The sequence below is a fragment of the Trichechus manatus genome, unplaced genomic scaffold, assembly GCF_000243295.1.
Source record: "Trichechus manatus latirostris isolate Lorelei unplaced genomic scaffold, TriManLat1.0 scaffold00342, whole genome shotgun sequence".
NCBI classification, from domain to species: domain Eukaryota; kingdom Metazoa; phylum Chordata; class Mammalia; order Sirenia; family Trichechidae; genus Trichechus; species Trichechus manatus.
Window position 1 is genome coordinate 562,468 of NW_004444278.1, and position 16,752 is coordinate 579,219.

The following is a 16,752-nucleotide window of genomic DNA, read 5'->3' on the forward strand; positions in this document are numbered from 1 at the left end:
GGGGGGAGCAAATAAATAAATAATTCAATACCAAAAGACAAATGCTTCCAACTGCAGTGAATCCCCGCAGGTGCCAGTAAGCGATTTCTCCCTCAAGATAGTTGCTACCCATTGCGTTTGGCTTGCTTGATTTTATTTCTTTTTAATGTGTTTTTGGTATGTTGACTGTTTCCTGCTTAGAATCTTAAAGGAAGGAGAAGGGGGGGGTGGAATGCCCCCATTCCACCCCACCCCGCCCCACCCCACCCCACCCCACCCCACCCCACCCCTTTGTAGAGAGTAAGAGCTTGTGTTGATGATAGTTTGGGGGAAGGGGAGTTGTGGCGAGGCGAGTGGAAGTGGACAGAAGGTAAAACAGGGACTCCTGGTTTATGTGTCTCTCATTAAGACATTCCCCTCACCGAACTCCCATGAGAACCTCATTTTTTCCTAAATTGCCAAAGCTGAACGGAAAGGGATGCTTTGCCGCAAAGAAGCTACAGCCACGAGCTTGCTTTGCATTTCTCTATAGTTCTCCCACTACAGAGACTGAGAGCGAACAAAAGCGTCCTCCCTAGAAGCGACCTGAATGGAAAATCTCCTGCAAAGGAACTAATGGATTTGTCAGTAAAGTAGGGAATGGGGTTTGCTGCGTTCCCAGGAGGCAGCCCATCGGGGTGGTTTTTTAGGGGCCAGGGCAGCCATCAGCCTGGTTGTGCCCTCCCGCTCTCCCTCCCACCCAGTTGATTCTCTCTTTGTGTAAGTTTAGCTCCTCTGAGGTGGTAGAGTGAGAGCATCCCATCAGGTATATATATATACGACTCATTACGCCACACTTAAAAAGATCGATAATAGGCAGTGGGAGGCTGGGAGATGGTGCCTTCAATGGATTTACTGAAGGTTTTATTTTCCCCTTGCCTTGAATGGCTTAATTGGTTAAAGCAGATTCCAGAAATTCTGATGCCTCTAACTCAGAGCAAACTGCGCTGTGATATAAACTGTGTTTATCTTGTTTATTTGGGGGTCAAGAGTGCAAGACATCCCATTCTGTGTGTCCTGGAGTTTTATAGCAGTGGCACTGCAAACCACAGTGTGGTTCTTAAACGAACCTGTCAGTTTGATTTCACTTTTTTAAAGAGGAGAAAGAAAAAAAGTATTTATAAGGGTCAGTAATCATGTGCATATATTATAAAATATTTGTGCAAAAGGGAGGAAATGTTAGATTCATCTAACGAGAAATTCTCCGTTTGTCATGCTGCAATTCAAAGAAAAAAGTTGGTATGGGTTGATCAAATCTTATTATAAAGTGGCAGAGTTATTTGGAGGCACTTGGCTAAATTTCTCAGATATCCACTTGGGGGAGTCTGGAAGTCTTGAGAGAAAGAGTAAGAATTTATAAAACGTATATACTCTGTGGAACCGGCCAGCTAATGATTTGTTAGAATTTAGTATGAACACAATGGTATTAGAAAGAAAAAATCTTTAAATTATCTTCAGTAAACATTATGTGGAAATTAAACCCATTTCTGACTCCTATCATTACAGAGCTATCTTTTATTTGTATTTGGAAGATGCAGGCATTCTCTGGAGACATCCCTTTGGAAAGAACTAGTGACCTGTATGGTTTCTGTTACGTGTTTTGGAGTTTGGAAACTTTTGGTAGTTAGACAAGAGATAAAATCTTTACTAAAACTGAATTACACCAAGGAAGCTCCTAAGGAAATCGAAGAAGCACCGTAAGATCAAATGACATAGTTTTTTTATGCATGTGCAAGTCATAATAATCTAAGCTAATGCTTTTTTTGCATTATTTTTTTCTTTCAAAATACTCCTGATGAAATATTTAGAAATTTATCTACAGCATGAAGCTCACTTTCCAATTCAAGAAACAGGGATCACAGTCACATGAATTGTCTGTCTCATAGAATAGAAAATCCACTATATATATTTCTTATTGTGTTTCTAGTGGCAAAATTTATATATAAACATACACACATATGTGTGTATATATGTGTGTGAGTATACATATATACAGTTCTCTCATAAACTTTAATGAAATCCTTTAACAATCTCTGACAAGTCACTTTACTGTAAGAGTAGTCTACCTTTGCCACTTACATCCTTGATTATATGATGGGGTGATTTTTTACTGTCAGATTGTCCACATCTAAAACAGCAAACACACCATAGGTCTGCTGCTAATATATGAAAAATGCTAACAGTTGAAAAGGAATGTTAAATATACCTGTTAATTTTATTGCATAAAATGCACCTTCATTATGTCTGTATACATTAGATCTCAAAATGACCTAATAATGAGTTTGATCAGCAAGGTTCCATATCTACACCTTGAATTTGCAAAGACACATATTTTGGAAGAGATTGCAGATTTCTTTTGTTTACCCTTATTCCCAACTGAGTTGCCGCATCTAAATGCTCATTCAAATGTACAACTAATCACACTATGTGATATGCATCAAGCAATTACCAATGAGCTGCCTTGCTAGTGGACTCTTCATCACATCAACCTTAATATTCAGGACAAAGAGCCATCACCATGTCAAATGCTTCCATCAAGAACCAAATGTGGAGTCTAGTTTCTAACCACAACTAATCCGCACACTCAAATATAGAAAGAAACTTTTTCTAACCACGAGTAACTGCTACTAGAGAAAAGGAAATCCCTGTACTCAAATATGGAAAGAAACTTTTTATCTGAATTTTGCTAAAGACAGAGAGTAGTAGAAAATAAGAACTTCCTCATAAATTCAGAGAGGAAGCATACATTTTTGTGGTAATAAGTTAAATGGAGTAAAAAGTGATAAATTATTGTGTCCTCGCGTCTTGCTGTTCCCTTTTGTCACGGTGTAAAGAAAGTCAGCACATGAATAAAAACCAAATACCAGTTGATGCATCTCGATACCCACTCCTGGTGATACCATGTGTCAAAGTAGAACTGTCCTCCATAGGATTTTCAAAGGCTGACTTTTTTTCAGAAGTAGATCACTAGGCCTGTCTTCCCCGGTGCCTCTGGGTGGACTTGAACCTCCAGAACCTCCAACCTTTGAGTTAGCATTCCTTTAGGTTAGCAGCCCAGCACATTAACTGTTTGCATCACCCAGGGACTTGAAACACGGTAATAAGCATCTTTAAATTTCCTATTGTTAACAATCTCTTGTGATACTCATGGTCTATTCCCATTATTTAAATTGACTCTGATTTCTGAAGACTATGGTTAACCATTTTGGCATTAATTGTTTCTGTGGAACAATGCCACCGTGATTTTAAGAAGTAATATATTTTCCTTTTAGTGACTTGGAGAGTTTATGGGTTACGTTAAATCTCTGTTTTTGAAAACATGTGGAATCAATATTTCTTATTCAGAAAAATATTTAAAATATTTAGTGGGATAAGTATAGATCACTTGTGTTCATTTGTCAACTTTCCAGCTGAAAAGAATTACAATTAAAAAAATTTAAATATAGAAGCGCTAACTGAGTGGCATTAGTCTAAAATTTTGCAGTTCGTTTTTGCCACCACTACGCTTCAATTTTTCCAGTCAAACAAAAAAAAAAAAATACCCTGTTTCTATAATATCAATTCAAATTAAGATTCACTATGCTTTGTGCTTGTACTGATTTATCTAATTTTTGTTCCTCATCTTGCTTTGCTTTAACCCAAATCTGGATATTAGATTTCTTCTCAGTAACTGAACAGTGCTCCTAGTAAGCTCCAGGCTCACATCCTAGACTTCAGGACAATGTTGTTGCATTGATATGTAAAACCAAGGTCACACCCCTTTTCCAAGACCACTGGCTGAACCCCTGGATCCTAAATCCCTACCCTCAATCCATTTCTTCCCGAGGTGAATCTTCCCAGAGTTTGTCGACTGCTATTTGAGACGGTACGTTACTACCTCCATAAACGTAGGCTTCCTAATTTCTGTCATGACAATCTCCAGATGCGTCTCCTGCTTGTCTGGGTATTTCCCCATGACTAAATTGAATGATCCAGAATGTAGATCCATTTCTGACTCCCAGCAACTCAGCTTTCCTGAGCTTCTCTGAGAACCAATTTTCTATTCTGATGTTATCATTGGGGAAAAAAAATACACATCCCAGTGTTTTTCAAATGTGTCTGATGTATTCGTAGTGGGCACAGAGTACATGGGGATTTAAAATTTTCCTTTTCATTGCTGTAATAATCTTAAAATATAAGTATATTCCTGATCTGTATAATTATATAACTGAATAATTTATAACTGCTGCCACTATTTTGTTTGCACTTGTGTTTATGATCACATTGGTGCCAAGTACTATTGCTTTAATTGATTTGGCATAATAAGCAAGACTGTAGGAATTTAAAACATAAATAATTCATTTGTTCTATGATGAGGCCAAATGCTACATGAATGAAGGTGTGACTTAGTTAAATTGGAGAAAAGTGGTGGAAGAACTAAATCACTATACAGCACCCATAGTCACCATACGCTTCAGGCATGCTGAGATTAGTATTGACATACTAACACTTACAAACAAATTTATGTTTGGTGATAGGATTTGGTTTCAGCAAAGCAACATCATCTGTTGTATTAAATTAAGACAGTAAATTTGAATATTTTGTCTGTTGTATTTCTATTTGATTTCTATATATTTTTTGTTTTGTGTTTACATAGGAACTGTAAGCATATGGAGTTTTATAATTAGTTTGATGTTAATATATTTAAGTAAAATTGTACTGCAAGTAAACTGGATCTATGCTAGGGAATCTTTAAAAAGCATTTAAATATGAGAAACACTGGGCATGGGGTATATATTGAAGATTATTGACCTTATCTGCAGCCAATACTGTTATCGTATGGTTTGAAGGGTGATGGTAACATTTTTGTTTTAGGTAGTTATTATCTAAAAGTAAATCCATCCCACATGTGTATGGTTTTGTATTTAAATTCTCTCAGTTGCAATGTGGGGTCCCTTTAAAACAAATGTTGCATTTTAACAAATCTAATACCCCTTCAGGACTCTGGTGTCACAGTGGTTAAGCATTCAGCTGCTCACCAAAAGGTCAGCAGTTCAAATTCACCAGCCACTCCTTGGAAACCCTATGGGCAGTTCTACTCTGTCCTATAGGGTAGCTATGAGTCAGAACCAACTCCATGGCAGTGGGTTAATACCCCTTCAATTGTAAGATGTATCTTTTTTTTTTTTTTTATCACCACTATAAATGAAACACGCTGCCAATTAACTGTAAGAAGTGACTGATTATAAGACATATCTAAATTACAGAGACAGGTGGTGCAGTGGTTAAGAGCTAACAGCTGCTAGCTGGCAATTCAAATCCACCAGCTACTCCTTGGAAACCCAACGGAGTGCAGTTTTACTCTGTCCTATAGCGTCGCTATGAGTTGAGAGTCAAAACCCACTTGACCGCAACGGGTTTTGTTTTCTTTTTTTCCCTCCAAACAAAAGGGCATCTTAGACTCAATGAAATATGGAACTTATATTTGGATAGACACTACCACAATTAACACCTTACTAGAAACCACTTAAAGAGCCCTAGTGGTTCAGTGCTTAGGGCAATAATTGTGAACCTGAAAGGTCAGCTGTTTGAAATCAACAGCGGCTTCCCGGGGGAAAGAAGTGGCAGTCTACTTCCGCAGAGATTTATAGCCTGGGAAACCCTATTGGGTTGCTATGAGTCGGATTTGACTCCATGGCAGTGGGTTTAGAAATCACTTTAAGACATGTCAAAATAAAGTGACCATGGAATATTGGACAAATAATGACTCAAATTTCCTTAACTTCAGTTATTTCACCTCTAAAAGAAAGAGAATAAACAAGATATTACCTAATGTGTTTTCAAGCTTTAATTTATCTGGTTCTCTGACAACTTGCCTAGGGTTGATATTAGTTCAGGCCTGGAAGAACAGAACACCGACTTAGTTCCCTACTTGAAGATGTATGTCCTGAATTACTGGTAGAAATGTAGCAATTGTGGAAATATGAAAACTAATGCAAATGTAAAAAGGATCAGAGAAAAATTTCACAATTTGCTTAAGTTCAATACTAAGAAGTAAAGGAAATAATATAGATAAAGAAATCCTTTCACATATTTTCAGAAAATGATAGATCACTTGTTAACCTGTATAATATATTTAGCTGATACTGGTAGTAGCTTTTATTCTTTTGTTTGTTTGTTTGTTTTTAATCCCCTTACTTTCCAATTCTACAAAGTAGCCTTGGGGTAGATGCCAGAACAATGCTAATTTAAGAGCCAAAGTACATTCCCAATATGCTGCCTAATAAATTAATATAATTGGATGACATATGACTAATTTACCAAAAGGAATAACATCGAGAAATATTATTATAAGCAAAAAAAAAAAGATAAATGGTTATTGCATTTTATGTTTTTTAGCCTATTTTGGAAATCAATCTGGTAATATCTATTACCATTAAAATTGAATATAACTTTTGACTCAGCCATTGCATTTCTGGGACTCTCTCCATAAAATTAAACTACTAATATCAAAGGAAATTTACAAGAATATTTAATGCAACATTGTTCAGTTATTCACAATGATAAAAATGGAAACAAAGGAAATGGTTATCAATAAGGGAATACTGGCATAAATTATGATATATTATAGACTATTAATGGTTTAAAGTATAGTTAAACCCATTGATAGAGTGGGATTTCCTAGTTGTTTTATTGTATAAGAAATGCAACATATAAATGAGAAAAGAGTATAAAATATGATGTAGTTTTGTATAAAAATAAAGTATATATGTATCTATAAAAGAATAGACAGACATAATATAGGTAAGGGCATATATCATTTGTTAACATGGGTTTCTTAGTAAAGGGCATGAGAAAGAAGAAAGAACAAGAAGAGAAAGTGGGAAGAAAAGGGAAAGAATGTACAACTGACATGCATGCACATATAAACACATATGTCTAGGTAAAAACAAAGGAAAGAAGAAAAGGAGAGAGGGAGGAATGGAGAAATTTACAAATATCAATATAGTTACTATGTGAAAAATTGATGATAGGAGGTGTAAGTGAAAGCAGGAAGAACAATGAGAAGATTTAGAAATGAAAGCAATTAGACTAAGACGGTAAGTGGAGACAGAGAAAAGGGTATGGATTTGGGAAATGCTTTTGAGAAAAATAACAGCATTCACAGATAGATATAATGCAGAGGTGATAAAAAGAGCAATCAAGAATAACTGAGAATTTTGACCATAGAAAATTAAGTGTTATTGGTGCAGTTTTTAGATATGGGGAGTCTGAAGAAAAGTAGCTGGCAGAAATATTAAAATTTAGATTAATTTTTAATAAGTTTGAGATGTCTTTTAGACCTACAAGTGGAGACAGTGGAGATGGCCAGGTATAAGAGTCCAGTGTCAAGATCGGACACCCATTTGGAAACTATGGACATATCACTGCTATTTATAGGCATGGGAAGAGCTGGATGAGTTCCCAGGAGAGTATGAGATCACTAGAGGGTATGTATAGACGGAGTAGAGAGTCCCAGGACAGATTAGGTTTGACCCTAGGAATAGCAGCTAATGAAGGAGACAGAGAATGTGCTTCCAAAGAGGGTTATAAAACCAAGATAATATGATGCCTCAGAAGCACTTCTCTCCACACAAAAAAGGGGTGGGGGATTTTGAAGAAAGAGTGATCAACTGTGAGGAATGCTGCTTATAGTTCAAGTAAGATGAAACCAGAGTAGCAATCTCAAGTTAGATATCTGGAAGGTCACTGGTGACCTTAACAAAGAAGACTTGGGAATATGCCAAAAAAACTGTATAGAATTTATAAAAATTAAATTCTACAACAGAGCTAAGAAACCAGGTATGTGTGCTGTTCATAAGAGAAAACTTTTGTGGAAATATTGCTGTATATAGGAATGATGTGACCAGATTTAAGCAAATTATAGAAAGTCAAGACTTAACACTATACCCCAACACAACCTATGTCTACTTGAACTTCCCTCTTCTCTAGCACACCCATTTCTGATAAGAGGAAGAGTATGTGAAAACTTCCACTGAAGTTTCAAATTTATGTATGGTCATATTGACTTAAAACCCAGTAAATGCAAATAGATACATTTTATTAATTTACCAAATTGGTTTATAAATAAAAAATAAATTTCTCAGAGCTTATGAGGTAATGGTGAAAAAGACACCTCATGTAATTCAGGTGGGAATATTTAGTACCATAATGTTTATGAAAATAAATTTGGAAATATGCATCAGAAACATTAAACATGCATGTTATTGGACAACACATTTTATGGTCATATCCCCCACTTCAATTAACCAGAAGCATAGCTTTAACTTCTCTGTCAAGTGACCCAGCCCCCTGCCATAGTTCATGGTCCTTGGGGGCCCCCGAATCAAGCAAGACCAAAGAATCTCATGCTAAGTCTCAAGATGGGCTAGTGTTTTGTATGCCTGGCTCTAAGAAGCTCAGGAAGTACTGATGAACATTACTTCCACCATATACTCTTCCTTTACATAGATCAACAATGAAGAATGTTCTAGAATACATATTCTAAGATCTATAGACCTTCACATGCTATTTCTATGTGACATCTCAAATTCTTATAATAAAATTATCCATTTAAGTTAGTATAAATTGGATTTCTGTAATTGATTGAATCTACAGCATTCATTTTTAAACACTTTCACCCAAAATCTGAATTCTAACTATAAAGTTTAAGGAAGAAATTATATATTTGTTTTTCCATTATGTATAATACACAAGCGCCATAAGAACAACTTAAAATTTAAACAATGGGAAAATGTTTAAACAATATAGGTAATCTAAAAGATATATTAATGCAAATAATAAATATGATATCTAAATACACAATCTGGAGCCCTGGTAGTGCAGTTGTTAGGAGCTATAGCTGCTAACCTAAGGCTCAACAGTTCCAATCCACCAGCTTCTCTTTGGAAATCCTATGGGGCAGTCCTACTTTGTCCCATAGGGTTGCTGTGAGTTGGAATTGGCTCGACGGCAATGGGTTCTATGGGTAAATATACAATTATAGAAATGTAGTAAATACAAGTATAATATGCAATAACATATAGCATTTATAAAATTTAAATGATATGAGAAAATGACCATGAAGATAATGTTTGAAAAAAGACAGGATATAAGAGTGTATCTAACAGGAAGCCCCTGCCCCCTAAACACACATGCACACCCACGTGCACAACACACATATAGAAGAAAAAAAAGACTAGAAGGTATTATAATAAAGTGATACTAAGTAAGCCTCCAAATAGTAAAACTATGGATGAGTATTTTTTGTTAAATATTTTACACATATGTTTATATTTTAAGAGAGAATTTTCCTTTACATGAAGGAAAAAGAGTTTTTATTACTAAATTTTTAGAAAATAATAGATTGATTTTATCTAACAAAAATAAAGATGAGAAAATAAGAAAAAAAATTAATAAATAGCAAAAAAGAAGGCATATGTATAAGCATGTATGTTATCATATGTATAGGAAAATTTTAATTATCCTGTAAAAGAGGAAAGATGCTCAGATTATATAACAATCTAAAGACAGATATGCCTAAATCTAAAATTAAAGAAGTATTGCAGGTAAAGAGATAGGGGCAAAGGTAGAGTAATAAAATGCAAACTGAAAAAAAACCCACATCAACATTGCTACCATATGAAATAGAATTTAAGGCCAAAATCATTAAAGTACAAGCCATGCAGAAGATACAACATTCTTAAACATTTATGCACCAAATAACATAAGAGCAAAATACATAAAGCAAAATCTCTGGAAAATAAGTAAAATATATAAAATAGAAATTCAAAAAAGAAATATGAATGTTGTTGTTAGGTGCCATTGAGAGGGTTCCAACTCATAGCGACCCTATGTACAACAAACAAAACACCGCACAGTCCTGCTCCATCCTCACAATCGTTGTTATGCTTCAGCCCATAGTTGTAGCCACTGTGTCAATCTATCTTGTAGAAGGTCTTCCTCTTTTTCACTGACTCTCTGCTTTACCAAGCATGATGTCCCTCTCCAGGGACTGATCCCTCTTGATAACATGTCCAAAGTATGTGAGAAGTAGTCTTGCCATCCTTGCTTCTAAGGAGCATTCTGGTTGTACTACTTCCAAGACGGATTTGTTTGTTATTTTGGCAGTCCATGGAATATTCAATATTCTCCACCAACACCACAATTTAAAGGCATCAGTTCTTCTTCTGTCTTCCTTATTCATTGTCCAGCTTTTGCATATGAGGAGATTGAGAAAGCCATGGCTTAGGTCAGATGCACCTTGTCTTCAAGGTGATTTCTTTGCTTTACAACACTTTAAAGAGGCTTTTGCAGCAGATTTGCCCAATGCAATGGGTCTTTTGATGTCTTGACTGCTGTTTCCATGGGTGTTGATTGTGGATTCAAGTAAAATGAAATCCTTGACAACTTCAATCTTTTCTCTGTTTATCATGTTGTTGATTATTGGTCCAGCTGTGAGGATTTTTGTTTTCTGTATATTGAGGTGTAATCCATACTGAAGGCTGTGGTCTTTGATTTTCTTCAGTAAGTGCTTCAAGTCCTCTTCACTTTCAACAAGTAAGGTTGTGTCATCTGCATAAGACAGGTTGTTAATGAGTCTTCCTCCAATCCTGATGCCAGGCTCTTCTTCATATAGTCTAGCTTCTCAGATTATTTGCTCAGCATACAGATTGAATAGGTATGGTGAAAGGTTACAACCCTGATGCACACCTTTCCTGACTTTAAACTACGCAGTGTCCCCTTGTTCTGTTCAAACAATTGCCTCTTGATCTACGTACAGGTTCCTTATGAGCACAATTAAGTGTTCTGGAATTCCCATTCTTTGCAGTGTTATCCATAATTTGTTATGATCCACACAGTCTAGTGCCTTTGCATAGTCAATAAAACACAGGTAAACATCTTTCTGGTATTCTCTGCTTTCAGCCAGGATCCATTTGACATCAGCAGTGATATCCCTGGTTCCACATCCTCTTCTGAATCCAACTTGAATTTATGACAGTTCCCTGCTGCAGCCGCTTTGAATGATCTTCAGCAAATTTTTACTTGTGTGTGATTAATGATACTGTTTGATAATTTCTGCATTCAGTTGGATCACCTTTCTTTGGAATGGGCATAAATATGAATCTCTTCCAGGAAGTTGGCCAAGTAGCTGTCTTCCAAATTTCTTGGCAGAGATGAGTGAGCACTTCCAGTGTTGCATTTGTTCATTGAAAACATCTCAGTTGGTATTCCGTCCATTCCTGGAGTCCTGTTTTTCACCAGTGCCTTCAATGCAGCTTGGAGTTCTTCCTTCACTACCATAGGTTCCTGTTCGTATGCTACCTCCTGAAATGGTTGAACGTCAAATGGTTCTTTTTGGTAGAGTGACTCTCTGTATTCCTTCCATCTTCTTTGTATGCTTCCTGTGTCATTTAATATTTTCCCTGTAGAATCCTTCAATATTGCAACTTGAGGCTTGAATTTTTTCTTCATTTCTTTCAGCTTGAGAAATGCTGAGCTTGTTCTTCTCTTTTGGTTTTCTATCTCCAGGTCTTTGCACATGTCATTATAATACTTTACTTTGTCTTCTCGAGCCACCCTTTGAAATTTTCTGTTCAGTTCTTTTGCTTCATCATTTCTTCCTTTTGCTTTAGCTACTTGACGTTCAAGAGCAAGTTTCAGAGTCTCTTCTGACATCCATTTAAGTTGTTTCTTTCTCTCCTGTCTTTTTAATGACCTCTTGCTTTTTTCATGTATGATATCCTTGATGTAATTCCACAGCTCATCACAATAAGTATGTGATGTTGTTGACCTCTTATTTTTTCTGCCAATTGACCAAAATAAAAATTGATTAACAACATGTACTGCTTGTTCACGCTAGGTAGGAATGTAAATTCATACTCTGCTGGAAGAATAACTTGGTTGTATCTATGAAAATTTTAAAAAGTGAATATCCTATGACTCAGCAGTTCCACTTCTTGCAAAGCATAGTACATAAACAATATCACAAAGAGATAAAAATATAAGCATAAGTGTAGTGTTACCTTTGTTTTTTGGATTTTCAAAGAAATTAAGACATTCTATGCCTATTAATGGTGCACTGGTTAAGCACTCCACTGCTAACCGAAAGGTAGGCTCTGTGGGAGAAAGATGTGGCAGTCAGCTCCTGTAAAGATATCAGCCTTGGAAACTCTATGGAACAGTTCTATTCTGTTCTATAGGGTCCTTATGAGTCAGAATTGACTCGATGGCAATGGTTTTATGTCTATTAATATTGACTTAATTAGTATGCATAAAATTAATTTAATAAATATAATAATTTTTATTAATGTTTTAATTGATGGCACCTTAATTGATGTTTTAATTGATGGCTGGCTTGCTCACCACTGCATCCCTGGGGCTTTGAAGGGTACCTAGTATTTAGGACGTGTTCAATAATTATTGTGGACTGACTTTCAGGTGGCAAAAAAATTAGGGAAAAATATTTGAAAAAGCAAACCATTGTAACTGCTTTTTTCAGGATTTATCTCTTCATTTTTCTTTTATTTCAAGAAATGTGCTACCTCTCTATTTATAAACAATATAACATGAAGTAAATCAGTTTCCTCCAGTGTATCAGTGAGAATAAACACTTAAATTCTTTATAAAGAACTTAAAACAACAAAAGCATAAACAAAATAATTTATTTCTCTCTCCCATGGTATCAGGGTATATATTGTCCAGGGAAAACAGTTTCAAAGACACTGGGCCTTCTATCTTGTGTTCTGCCATGTTCAACATGTAGCTTCCATTTTGTAATCTAAGATGGTTGCTTTTGCTTCCACAATTGTATACATGTTTCAACCAATGCAAAGGTGAGAAGGGCAAGTAGAGGGCATTGCCCTTCCCTTTAAGAGAATGGCTCTGATGTTCTACCTGATACTTATGCTCACATCTAATTGACTATAACTTTGTCATATAAACACACAAACCTTCAAAGGAGGCTGGGGAATGTAGTCCTTGTTTACGTACCTAGCTTAAGTTTAAGAGTTGTATTACCATGGAGGGGATTAATCCAAAGGACTAATGGACCACAACTACCACAGCCTCCACCAGACTGAGTCCAGTAGAATTAGATGGTGCCCGGCTACCACCACTGACTGATCTGACAGGGATCACAATAGAGGGTCCCAGACAGAGCTGGAGAAAAATGTAGAACAAAATTCTAACTCACAAAAAAAGAGCAGATTTACTGGCCTGACTGAGAATGGAGAAACCCGAAAAATATGGCCCCTGGATACCCTTTTAGCTCAGTAATGAAGTCACTCCCAAGGTTTGCCCTTCAGCCAAAGATTAGACAGGCCTATAAAACAAAATGAGACTAAAGGGGCACACCTGCCCAGGGACAAGGACTAGAAGGTAGGAGGGGACAGGAAAGCTGGTAATAGGGAACCTAATGTTGAGAAGGGAGAGTCAACATATCGTGGGTTTGTTAACCAATGTCATAAAACAATATGTGTACTAACTGTAATGAGAAACTAGTTTGTTCTGTAAAACTTCATCTAAAGTACAATAAAAAAAAGTTTAAAATAAAAAAGAGTTATATTACTAAGGAAAGAAAATTAGAATTGATATTGGGAGACAACTACCCTCTGCCACATCCAATCAAGTTCCTAAATTAATATGGGACAATTTATTTTAACGATATGTGACTGCAAGGAGCTGACTTTTAAAAATCTGTCAGAATAATATCATATATGCTGTTGTGAATATTGCAATGATGCTACATATTCTAGAAAAGAGAACACTAGCATGTAATATTTGATGAAAAGAAATTTAGAGGAAAATTAGGAGATAAGGGGAGCAATCACTTTCTATGTCACTCTTCCAATCATTTAAATTTACAATGTTTAACCTTTCGATACTGTCATGGCCATAAGGTCAGAAAACTCCAAAGAAAACTATTTCACACTGACATTCAACTATATATTTTTTCCTTTATGACTGAATTATTACACATAAACTTAGCATTTCTGAGTCATTAGGATGCATTTAATATATTACAATTCTGGATTTAAACTTATAGTATCATGGACAAAAATTAATTCACCTCCCAGCAATTTAACTTATTTCAAGGAAGCTATATTGCATATGGAGCCCTGGTGGCACAGTGGTTAAGTGTTTGCCTGCTAACCAAAAGTTTGGCAGTTCTAATCTGCCAGTCTCTCCTTGGAAGCCCTATGGGACAGTTCTACTCTGCTCTGTAGGGTCACTGTGAGTTGGAATCGACTCAATGGCAATGGGTTTGGTTTTTTGTTTTATATTGAATATTACACATTTTTTAACATTTTCTCAAAGAAGATTCTTGCTTTTATTAAAAATTATGACTGCTTATGCTAATGTGTGCTTACAATGATTGAATAAGTCAAAGTAACTTAATTATTCAGCTTTCCTTTTCCATTAGAGTAAGTATCATGCAGCAAGTGACCTTAAGCCTTGAAAATGTATATCCTAATGGCCCTGAATTGATTTTAGGAAACTGACTTTTAGGGCTATTACTGTGACTGGGTAGGTCGCTGGGTGGCACAAACACTTTGCATTTGACTACTAACTGAAAGGTTGGAGTTCAAACCCACCTAGGAGCATCATGGAAGAAAGGCCTGACAATCTGTTTCCATAAAGATTACAGTTTAAAAAAAAAAAAAAACTATGATGCAGTTCTACTCTGTAACACATGGGGACGCCATGAGTCAAAATTAACTTGATGGCAATGGGACTGTGACTGGGATCCTTGTTGTGTCAGAGATACCCATTCGCTCCAGTGTGTCTTTGATTACAATTCTTATTGGGAAGAGTTCTCATTGTCATGGACCAAACTAAACCATAAGTCATTTAAAAATAAAGTAAAACAAAACAGTGTGTGCAACTCAATTCTCCTATGCTGTATGAAACTACTGTCTTAATTTTAATTGTTTAGCATAAATGAAAGGTCACTACTTGCAATAGTTTGACTGATAGCCTCATAGATGAGGCTACAAGCTATACTTGAAGCTCTAGAGTAGTGTTTCTCAAATTTTAGTCAGCTTCAGAATCGCCTGGAAGACTAGTAAAGACACAGATTACTGGGCCTCATCCCCAGGGTTTCTGATTCAGTAGGTCTGGGCTGAGGACCAATAATTTGCATTTCCTACAACATCTCAGGTTATGCTGACAATGCTAATCCCTGATCTATAAACCACAATTAGAGAATCTTACATCTACACAGCTAGAGCTCTGACTACTGAAAATTCTTTCTCTGAATGGATTGCATGTCTAATAACTCTGTAACTGTAGTAATAACCACAGCCTCCACTTCAAGAGTAGAGAAGAGTAATTTTTCTTGATGCCGTCACCCTGTCATACACACATGACATGGCTGTTCTCTGATCATTTATTAAGGTTACCTTCTGACCTTTTCATCCAATAATGATGGTTTTAGTCATTCTACTATGTGTGTAGTGTTACCGCATTGTTTTTTTTATTTTTAATTTCCTAACGACATGTAATGTCCGTCATTTTTTTGTGTACTTACTTGCTATCTGTTTATCTTCTTTGGTGAGGTGTTAGTTCAGATTTTTTGCCCACTTTGTTGTTTTGTTTTGTATTTTTTCTCTTAGTGTTGAGTTTTAGAATATCTTGGATACAATTCCTTTATTAGATATATGTTTTGCAAATATTTTCTTTCAGTCTTTGGCTTGTCTTTTTCATTTTCTAATAGTATCTTTTGTTACTGTCTTCATTAATTTTAATGAAGTGTAACTTTTCTTTTATTTTAATAATTATGCTCTTGGTGTTGTATCTAAAAAGTTCTCACCAAACCCAGGATATCTAGATTTTCTCCTACATTACCTTCCAGAAATTTTTATAGTTTTGCATTTCACATTTAGATCTATGATTCATTTTGAGTTAATTTTTTTTTGCATGTGGAAGTCCAGTTGTCCCAATACTGTTTGCTGAAATGTTATTCTTTCTGCATTGGATTGCCTTTGCTCCATTGTCAAAGATCAGTTGACTATATTTGTGTGGCTCTATTATTTCTGGGCTTCCTATTCTGTTCCATTGATGTATTTGTCTACCCTGTTGCCAATATGACAGTGTCTTAATTACTGTAGCTTTATAGTAAGTCTTGAAATAGGGTAGTTTTATTCCTTCAATTTTGTTCTTCTTCAATATTGTGTTGTCTATTCTGTTTTGTTGTTGTTTTGTGCCTTTCCTTGTAAACTTTAGAATCAGTTTTCCTATACCCACACAATAACTTGCTGGGATTTTGACTGAGCTTGTGTTGTAGTTATAGATTAAGTTGGGAAAAACTGACATTTTAACACTATTGAGTCTTCCCATCAGTGAATATGGAATATATCTCCATTTTAAACAGTATTCTTTGATTTCTTTCATCATAGTTTTGTAATTTCCCTCATATAGATGTTCTATATATTTTGTTAGGTTTATAACTAGTTATTTCATTTTTTGTTGCTAATATAAATGATGTTGCATTTTTTATTTGAAATTTCAATTGTTCATTTTCTGCATATAGAAAAGCAATTGATGTTTGCATACTAATCTTGTATTTTGCAACCTTGCTATAATTACGTACATAATTATAGTTAAAATTTTTAATTCCAGGAGTTTTTGGGATTTTCTAGTAGACAATCATGTTGATTCTTTGGGATTCTCTAGATAGACAATCATTTCATCTGAAAACAAAGACAGTTTTAG